Source organism: Ambystoma mexicanum, chromosome 1p (assembly GCF_040938575.1).
Source record: "Ambystoma mexicanum isolate Mex_15411 chromosome 1p, UKY_AmexF1_1, whole genome shotgun sequence".
NCBI classification, from domain to species: domain Eukaryota; kingdom Metazoa; phylum Chordata; class Amphibia; order Caudata; family Ambystomatidae; genus Ambystoma; species Ambystoma mexicanum.
The window spans coordinates 264,420,785-264,431,296 of NC_090921.1; the positions used below are offsets into that span (position 1 = coordinate 264,420,785).

At 42.7% G+C, this 10,512-nt stretch overlaps 1 long non-coding RNA gene across 1 annotated transcript in view; it reads left to right on the forward strand.

Annotated features, from left to right (window-relative positions):
- The window catches only part of LOC138568805 (uncharacterized), a 132,125-nt gene extending 121,851 nt beyond the window's left edge, over positions 1-10,274 (forward strand). Inside the window, exons 2-3 of the long non-coding RNA XR_011302988.1 lie at positions 7,009-9,085; positions 9,144-10,274. This is a non-coding gene — a long non-coding RNA (uncharacterized lncRNA). The remainder of the gene's footprint in view (positions 1-7,008; positions 9,086-9,143) is intronic.
- The last annotated feature ends 238 nt before the right edge of the window (positions 10,275-10,512 follow it).

Below are 10,512 nucleotides of genomic sequence, written 5' to 3' on the forward strand. Positions count from 1 at the left end.
TTAAGAAAGGGGAAGATCTGGGGAATTGTTTTCTCAATTTTGAAAGGCTGACCCATCAGTTTCATTTGGAAGACAAGCTGAAAACCTGTTACTTGGCCACCTTATTAAAAGGAGAACTACAAAACTTCTAACAGCTTTCAACCCCTTTGGTGACAACATCTTTTGACAGATCATTTTTATAAACACAAATTTAGGAATATTAAACTCCACCCGGATGAAACCCTGGTAGAACCTGGCGCCAGAGTACAAAACACTTTAACTCTGTGGCTAGGAACAAATTCCTTACCGGGAAGGAGTTCTGAGAACACTCACTATAAAACAGTTTTTTAAACTCACTATACCCATATCTACAGAAAGCGGTTCTTCAGCTAAATAGAGCCAGTCTGATATTGGCTGTGGAAACCGCGCAGAATTATGCAGAATCCAAGACAGTTAAAAAACCTTCGTAGAGGTGAAGAACCCATAAAAGAACCAAGAGGATTTTCCCGTCCCCCATTCCCTGCTAAAGACAGTTCCTATGAACCCCTGGTCAGAGACCTAATAAAGGGAGAAAGAAAGCCAATGATAAGCAGAAAAAGGTGAGAGGTGAAACCAGAGGAACAAACCGCAAGACCCACCTCAATAATGTGCTTTTCATGCTGGCAATAGTAGATTGTTTATATGATGTGAGAACCCTTGAGGGTATTCTAACTCCTATTTGTTTGTTTGTTTTATTACTCCCCCTAGATCCTCTTCTCAGGTGGCTAGAGTACGGCGCCGCTGTTGCATCCAGAACCTGGGGGTGGACAAGCGGGGGAGGATCACCTGGTTAAAGGTCTTTTGGGATTGGGAGTGAGGTATCCACGGGCGAGATGCAGTATCTCCCTTTTCCTACTGATGGCCAATCTACCCTCCCATGACCTCTTTAGGTTGCAGTAAAAGATCTTCCCTCATTTTCCCACAGATTACATCTACTGGTACAGGGACACAGTATTCCCACCTTCCCCGTAATATATCATCACGCTCTCCCTCAGCCTTTCAGGGGTCTTTTCAATCTTATCCCGTTCCCCTGTCCCCATTTCCAACATTTACTGGGACGAGGAATAGAGGACCAGGAGTTATAAGGATTACCCATGGGAACAACACTGTGCAGGGAGGGGCCTAGTACACTCCAGCATTAGACTGTCCTGTTAATAGAGTCAGGCAAGCTCAGGCAATTTACTACAACTGTGCACACCAGACTCCAGTTGACTCTCCCCTACACTATAAAATGGGTGGTTCTGTCAGAAGCAGTGAGCCAGCTGGAGATTCAATGTGGAGCATGGCAGTCATGCAGCAGAAGGAAGCAGTGAGAAGAACTGGGAGAACCTGGAGAAGAACAGAGTGCTGACAAGCTGACCCGGTATGCCATAGGGGGTGCAGTGTGGCTAGGGAACCGTGTCTCCAAGGAGCCAGAGTGAGGTACTACCTGCAGGCTGCTGGCCGTGTTCAAGGAATTGATTGTTCCCTTCGGACATGTGCCGGTCTCAAGGGTGACAGAGGGGCAGGTGGTGAGACCCTAACCCAGTAGCTAGAGGAAGACTACTTGCCAGTGCCGTGCTTACCGGTGAGTTTTATGAGAAAAGGAAGAGAGAAACTCGGTAGCGTCTGTCGACTGAAACGAAATTGAAATGTTGTTGCAAGTGTCATGAAAGGAAAGCAAGTATAAAGGAAAGCTTGTTGCAAGCGTTACGAAAGGAAAGAAGACAGAAAGAAAAGCAAGGTATAATGCGCTAGAGGTGCGAAGATAAAATGATAAATTAACGTTAAAAGTGAAAGGCACTAGAGGTGCTGAGACAAGAAAAGAAGGGAATTATTAAAGCGAAAGCCACACAGAGAGGGTGCGAGCAACCCAAAAAGAGGAGAAGCGTACGAGCGATCTGAAAAGCAGAAAAGGGTGCAAGTGACAATGACAAAGAGGAAAGAGTTTGCAAGAGGCACAATAAAGTGAAAAGGAGCAGGAAACAGCTGCATAAGAAAGTGAAAAGAAAGGTGCATCCTGACAAACTGACCTTTTGTCTTGAGTTAAAGGGGCCTAAACTTGGGGAAGGAAACGCTGAGAGGCCTACAGAGTTACTAGAAACTGAAAGTTTGTGTTGAATCAGAGGGGTAGACTTGGGGAAGGAAACCCTGAGAGGCATAACAAAGCTGAATACTTATTTTGAAACTGAGAGGCATACTGTTGGGGAAGGGAACCCTGAGAGCCTAGGAAGAACTGTTTTATATATTTTGTTTTGTTTGAAACTTGGAAGTATTGAAACTTGGGGAAGGGAATTCCAGGAACCAGAGACATTGAAAGTTGTCTGAAAATATTGCAAGAACCCTGTGGAGAAGGTTTAATTAACAACCCTTTTTGATTGTACAAATGTTTATGACATTGAAAGAACTACACCTGGTGAGAAGACCACCTAAAACCAACCTTGGTTTATATTTCTTTTCAGAACCACTATTTTTCCTTTAAGAAGACTTCCTGTCACATTTTGTCAAAGAGTGAGATCAAGCATAGGTTTAAACACAGAGAGATTTTGATGTTGGATTTACAGACATCGACGACCCTTGGAAACATCAGATGAGGGAATAACCCTTTTAGAGTTAGGGCCAGTAAGGTATTAAACCAACCCCAGAACTTGGAAACTGTTACCTTTTGAGTCTGTGTCTCTCTTGATACCATGCCTGTCTCACAATGGTGGGAACAGACTGGTAGGAAAGTGACCTCCCCGAAGAAGATATTGAGTCTGCTAGTAATTATTTTTTGTACAACTACTCCATTTAAAACTCAGGACTCTATAGTAAATTGAGTGCTGGTTTAGGCCCTAATTGATTCTGAAAGTAAACAGACAGCAATAAGATATAATCTAATATCAACCAGGGACCTTAAAAGGGGGCCCCCAATAAAATAGAATAGCATTCAAGTTGAACAGCAATCTACACAGATGAATGCTACTGTTATTCCAGGGTTAATGGAGGAAACATGAATTGGAACAGACTTTCCCAGCTTTGCGACTATACAAAAAAATGCCACAGGACACCTCTTCCTTCCTCTCCTTTTTATTCATGGAAGGAAGGTATTTTTGCTTCAGAAGGCCGTTTGGTGAAGAGAAACTAAAGCCAAAGAGTATCTTCCTCACAAAATGGGGGAGGGCTGTTAACATCAAATTCATAGCCAACTTTGAAGGGGAAGGGTATGTGATGAATCCAATGGAGTCATCACAGATTCTCTGGTGGTAACCTCCTACCATGTGGCCAGGGCACGGCAGCCGCTTCCTGATCCTGACCTTAGGGGTTGCTATATGAGGGAGGGTCACATGGGAGTAGATAGCCGCTGGAGAGATGTTATTGCTTCATTGGATAATGATTCCCACATTTTCCCATGAGAAGAATCCCTGTTAACCAATAACCTAACTGCCCATTGCCATGTTTCTGTTCACCCCTATAAGAAAAATGAAGAAACCTGTAGTGATACACGAAATTGCAACCTTGCCAATCAGGGCTTTAGATGACAGCATTAGCCGCTGAAAGCCAATAGTGTATTCAAAGTATGTGCTAAAAATGCTGACAGTAGTCTGTTGTAGCACTTCCATTATGCAGTAGTGAGCTACAAGGAATATGATAGACAGGCAGGGAGGGCCCCCAGCTATGTAGCTAATAGGTTTTTGGAGTGTTTGGAACATCATGGCACCTATATAGCGCTTAGATAGCCAGTCTTAAGCGCTATAAACACTAAGCTATGAGTGCATGCCTTTTAGAGCTTGCAGATGGGGTTAATACATCCCTGCTTCCCTTAGAATATTCAGCCTCACTAACGTTGGCCCTGGCTCCAAGCTAATCTTCCTTTTCTCTGGGAAGGTACTGATAAGACATTCCTCAGCCAGCGCAGATGGGAACAAGGGAGGGGGTAGGAGCGAGCAGGGAGCATCTCAGAGAGAGCTGGGTTTTTTCCATGAGCCAGTTGCACAGGGAAAGTTCTGGAACTGTGCGTCATGGTGACTGACAGCAAGAAGTTATAAAATATCCATGCACACATGGATCAGGGGGAGATCGCCTGTGGACTTGATTCGTGTACAGTCAGGTGCCCGGAATTGGCTCTCACGGTGTCCTCCAGCCTTGTTTTTCTATGAGCGGGGCTTGTTTTACAGCTAGCTTATGAGAAACCCAGGTCTCCCAGGGCTGAGATTAAGGGACGTAAGACTGTGTTTCTCTATGTTTCTCTATGTTTCTCTATATTTCTCTATGTTTCCATGTTTCACTATATTTTGCATTGCTCTAAGTGTTATGCTTTGTAATATTCTGTAACTTGAATCCCAAATGTATATGAAATTCACTGCTTAGAATAAATATGCTAATAACACTTTGAGGGTGTCATTTGTCACTTGCATGAGATCACTGCTCAGCACAATAGAACCTGTATTTTGGGCTGAATTGGGTATTTTTGCTCTCAAAGGGCTGGCCCCGAGGAAGATTTTGCCCAATATCAAGACATTTGGTGGCAGCTTTGTGGGATTGTGAAGAGCAGTGCCATGCTGACATGACAAATGGTGTGAGAGAACACAGTGTAGAGTGGGGAGCAGGCTGTCGCATTTCCTTGATGGTCTCACTGCAGCTCTGAGACTTCAAAAGGCAGCAATGTTGTGTCGGCTTGCCGTGGCCGATAGCTTGTGTGGTTAAGACTCCCTTCATGGGATTGGTGCCAGGGAGTACAAGGCAATAAACGAGCGGGAAATGGCTTTGTTTAAAGCACTCCGATGAATGGTTAAGAAAGATGTATGCTCAATTAGAAAAAGAATTTTATCATGTGGTTTCCCAAGTTTAAAGTTGTAATTTGGAATGCATAATGAGACGGAGCTCTCATCTCTATTCTGTCATGAGGGCAGGAAAAATAATTGCAAGAATTTGACATGCAAATTGTGAATAGTGATTTAACCATTGACTCAGCCCCAGTGTGCTAGCGAGTGGGGGCTGTAATGTTCGGAGGCGAAGGTTCGTCTTTTTTGATGTATGCTTTTGAAGGGTTGGCATTCCTGAATAATGAGGAAGGGGAATGAGCCATGCTTAGGAGAATGAGTAACATCTGTGCTGAGAGCCTAAAGAGTTTTTTTTCTTTCTTTTGGCAACTGTAAAATTCCATGTGCTAATGGTGGCAAATTCTGTTTAAAGGAAACACACTAAAATGGTTATATTGCATTTTAGGCTGTGCCATGCTTTTATTGGGTGAGAGACTCACTTAAAAGGAAAGTGAGTGAATGTTATTTGGATTTTCGATTTTTGTGTACTGATTTGAAATTGCAGAACCAGCTTGCAATGGTTGGGGGGAAAAACAATTTATATTTTTCTAAATTGCCCCTGGAGTATTTTTGACTGTCCCCATGCTATGCCATGGATTTGTGCTGTTGCCTCATTAGTGATGTATGCTTTGAAAATAGTGACCTGTTGACTGTGATACATGGGGAAAAATGTTGTTGACACATTAAACAGCCCACAAGCAATAGAGTGTGGGTTGTTCTTGCAGAAAAAAAAACGTGCAGGGAGCTGCACTAAATATGGCATTTTTATTTTTTTAAATGCACTGAACTGAGTGGTTATAGTTTGGCAATGGTACAACAGAATGAAACATCTGTGTGTGATAAGATAGCACAAAGATTTAATGGGTTGTGAGTTCTCTTGAAAGATCGCACATTACAAGAAAAAAAAGACGCTTTGACATTTTGCAAAATTACATGGAGTAGAAAAATGACAAGAAAAGTGCCGCTTTTGAAAAACAAGAGTCTTGCTGTGTGTGCAGAGCTTGTGCCTTGAAGCTGTCTTGGGCGAGGTGCGTGAAGGCAAACAAAAGCAGAAACAGTACAAGAAAGAGTTAATTTGGATGAACTGTCTAAAACGAGTGAAGCCGCCACAGTATAAGAGTTATAGGCAAAAGAGATAAGCTGCGTGCTAATGGCGCTGCCAGGTGCACACGAAAGATAAACATGCCTGCATTCCTGAGGAAGGGGGAGCAAAAACAGAGAGCTGTTCAAAAAGTAAAGAATTTGCCCAGTAAACTGTGGTACGGAGCAAAGGCTTCATGCAGGATGGCAGACGGGCACATCACATCTGAACATTTACCTATGCATCTGTGAATGGGCCAAGAAAAGACAGCTGCCCATTCCAACAGACATTACTGTGCAAACCGCATTCCCATGTGATGTGATGTGAAGTGAAGTAAAGCGCTATTGCTGTGCAAGCTGCATTCCAATGCTCCATGTGATGTGAACTGAAGTAAAGCGCTGTGCACTGGAGAAGAAACCTCTAGGCGCTTTGAGAAGAGAAAATACACATCTGGCAAACTGCAAGCTACATTGCCAGGGATGGAGTAACTGACAAAGACATTATGGCCTTCCAGATGGAAGCAAAACTGACAAAAGTGCTTAGCCGTTTTGCAAGAGACAACATGCAGAGCGGGGCTTTGAAGTACAACATGAACACTGCACATTAGCCATGATCCAGAAGCCACACGGCTTAGTGCAAGAATGAATGATTTGTTGAAGCAACAAAAGAAACTGACTCAGACTATCGCACTCAAAGGAGTGGTTCAAAAACAGCAAACGCCCTTTGAAAAAATGACAAGTGAAAAAACCAGAGACTTGAAAAGACACTGGAAGCAAGTTGGCGCCTGGCATTGGTGATCGCTTTGGTGAAAAAGAAAAGCATTGTGCGACCTGGGTACTTACTATATGGCTTTGTAAAAGCACAGATCAGTCTGAGGTACCATTGACCAGCTATGATTGCATTGCACAAATGAGTTTGTGATTAGGCAGTTACACCCCGTATGGTTGAGTGTAAATAAGCCCCCAGAAACATGCAGAAAGGTGATAAATAATTGCAGTAGCAATGACAAAGTGTGTAGTTACCTGATGAGACTTTTTGAAGATGGGGGTGGTATTATGGGAAGGGGTGGATAACGCTGATATTGAAGTTTTGATGAAATCCTAACATTTCTGTTTGTATTTTGCCTAGGCAAAGCACGACAAGACATTTCATAATATAGGAAAATAATATGCAGTTTGTGGGTGACACTGATCAAAGAAGGGTCAGACGCATTCTCAGAGAAAGCGAGCCACTGCGACATGCTATTTCAACTTTAACGTGCCCTGCACCGCACTCAATGCTGTAACCTGCGAATAGTGTCCAACAGAGTAATAACTTTTGCTGAACTGGCACGATGCAGACTTGGCTAATTATCAAGTATTTGATGCTACACATTTAAATGACATGTTTTGCCCTTTCTTGTTTAAAGGACTATGGACAATGAATTGTGGACTGTAACATCAGGCACCACATACAGCTGTGTGACACAGCAATTGAATGCTAACACATTGAAAAATGGTTTTTAAATGCACTGTTGAGATGAATCTGAAAAAACCAAATGGTTTTACTCTTCCAACTGAATGGCTTTAACCAGAGATGTTTTGTTTTTTGAAAAAAAAAAATATTCTACATTGCACGTAGGCAGGAGAATGATTTATGAACTGTTGGGGCAGCAGAATTATGCAAGCAGGAGCGTAATTTATTTTGAGATAAGATGGGTGCGCACATCAAAGTCACCTGTGCGTAGGTTAAGATTCTTAATTGAAGTAATGCTGCCAAGTGTATGAGCTATAATTTGAAATGGTAATCTTTGAAACACTGGATACTTTTACAGCCAGCTTAAGGCAGGTAAATGAAACAATGACTGACTTGATGTTTGATTTTATGACACAGAGTGTGACACGGTTTTTGTTAAACCAACCAGTTTCATGTTTTTGTGGGGACAGCTGTCTCCAGCACACTAATGCAAAGAGTCACCTTTTGATTGTAAACATTTGGAATAATTCTTTGGAAAAGCGCTGCAAATGAGTATCCACATGGAATTGCTAGAGTACTGGCCTGGCACATTGTCAGGCATCTCTTGTCACTGAATGGATACCATTTGTTTAATTTGTCTAATGTGATGTTTTTCTGACCAAGAACTGCAGCGAGTGTTCTCGCCAAGATCTTATGAACTATAACTTGACTAAATGAATTTTTTCCATGGTGTGATGAAACAGCCACTGCCGGATAGTAGTATGGTGTTTGTGGCTAAAGTTAATATTGTATATGGTAGATATCCCACTTGAAGAAGGGTATTCTCCAAGTCACAGAAGGTAGACACTGTGAACCTGTTAGATTTTCCAGTAGTAAGACAACATGTAAATTGTAGACTGGTAATGCACACCTTCATTATTACAGTGCTACACTTAGACATAGATTTATCATGAGGCAATGTTTCCTTAGTACTACCAAGCTGCTACAAATGGAGTCCATTTCTATGGCCCATCACTAGAGTGCGCGTAGCTAGGGAGCTAGATTCATTAATTGCAGGAGCTTTATATGCTTGTGACATAGAAACTGTGCACTATAAGCTAGCCACTATGGGTTCTGATGCCAGCTCTGCTATAGAACTTCTGGCCTAGTGGGGCCCATTGATATGCCCAGCACTGCTACAAGTATTGACAGCCAATTGAAGATAACAGAATTTTAGACATGAAGACATTTTTGTCTGCCATAGGGCAGGTCAACAAGACTGCTAAATACACACAATGCATTGTATGGCAAACATTGTTAAATCAGCAGGTGTTGGCTTTTTACTGGGTGGGGGCAACCATCCTCCACACACTGGCACGCAGAGCTACAGTTACCAGCATACATATGGATTGAATTGCTTGCTTTTGATTGCATGAATAACACATGCCATGCTTTGATGTAAATTAGTAGAATTGTTTTTATTTAGACAACCTGGTGCCCATGGGTTCACCTTGTTCACGAAATTAGATGGTTTCTGGTTGGGTTCCACCTACCTGGGGGAAGTGTCTAGTCACACAGCCCATAGTCACGCTTGAATGCCCTGGGATCAGGGGGAGGGTAGGCCCTTAGGGTGAAAGGCTGCCAGGTTTTAGAATTGGTAACCATACATAAATGCAATAGTGCATTGTAGATTAGACTACACTGGATTGCCTTGACATTTTAACTGCATGCTGCTTTTTAACTGACAATCAGTTATACAAAATTGATTTAGGTATTTTTGTGTAGGCCAGGTTTTGGCTAGAGTAAATGTCCATGTTCACTTTGTGTAGGTATTTTTGTGTAGGCCAGGTTTTGGCTAGAGTAAATGTCCATGTTCACTTGGCGTAGGTATTTTTGTGTAGGCCAGGTTCTGGCAAGGGTATATGTCACTGTTCACTTTGTGTACATTTTTGTTTAGGTAGTGTTTTACCTTGCATGCCACGCTAACTAACCGCTAGAAGATAGTTTGCTTAAACCTCTTGCAAAGCCCCTAGGTCTTTATCACTGCACTAAATACTATGTTGATAGGTATTAGTCAGCATTTGTCGCACAAACGTTGAATAGGGGTGGAATGTAGTGATACACGAAATTGCAACCTTGCCAATCAGGGCTTTAGATGACAGCATTAGCCGCTGAAAGCCAATAGTGTATTCAAAGTATGTGCTAAAAATGCTGACAGTAGTCTGTTGTAGCACTTCCATTATGCAGTAGTGAGCTACAAGGAATATGATAGACAGGCAGGGAGGGCCCCCAGCTATGTAGCTAATAGGTTTTTGGAGTGTTTGGAACATCATGGCACCTATATAGCGCTTAGATAGCCAGTCTTAAGCGCTATAAACACTAAGCTATGAGTGCATGCCTTTTAGAGCTTGCAGATGGGGTTAATACATCCCTGCTTCCCTTAGAATATTCAGCCTCACTAACGTTGGCCCTGGCTCCAAGCTAATCTTCCTTTTCTCTGGGAAGGTACTGATAAGACATTCCTCAGCCAGCGCAGATGGGAACAAGGGAGGGGGTAGGAGCGAGCAGGGAGCATCTCAGAGAGAGCTGGGTTTTTTCCATGAGCCAGTTGCACAGGGAAAGTTCTGGAACTGTGCGTCATGGTGACTGACAGCAAGAAGTTATAAAATATCCATGCACACATGGATCAGGGGGAGATCGCCTGTGGACTTGATTCGTGTACAGTCAGGTGCCCGGAATTGGCTCTCACGGTGTCCTCCAGCCTTGTTTTTCTATGAGCGGGGCTTGTTTTACAGCTAGCTTATGAGAAACCCAGGTCTCCCAGGGCTGAGATTAAGGGACGTAAGACTGTGTTTCTCTATGTTTCTCTATGTTTCTCTATATTTCTCTATGTTTCCATGTTTCACTATATTTTGCATTGCTCTAAGTGTTATGCTTTGTAATATTCTGTAACTTGAATCCCAAATGTATATGAAATTCACTGCTTAGAATAAATATGCTAATAACACTTTGAGGGTGTCATTTGTCACTTGCATGAGATCACTGCTCAGAACAATAGAACCTGTATTTTGGGCTGAATTGGGTATTTTTGCTCTCAAAGGGCTGGCCCCGAGGAAGATTTTGCCCAATATCAAGACAAAACCTTTTCCCAAACAGCCTTTAGGCCAGGCTCCCATCCATAACCTGAAGAGTAAAAGA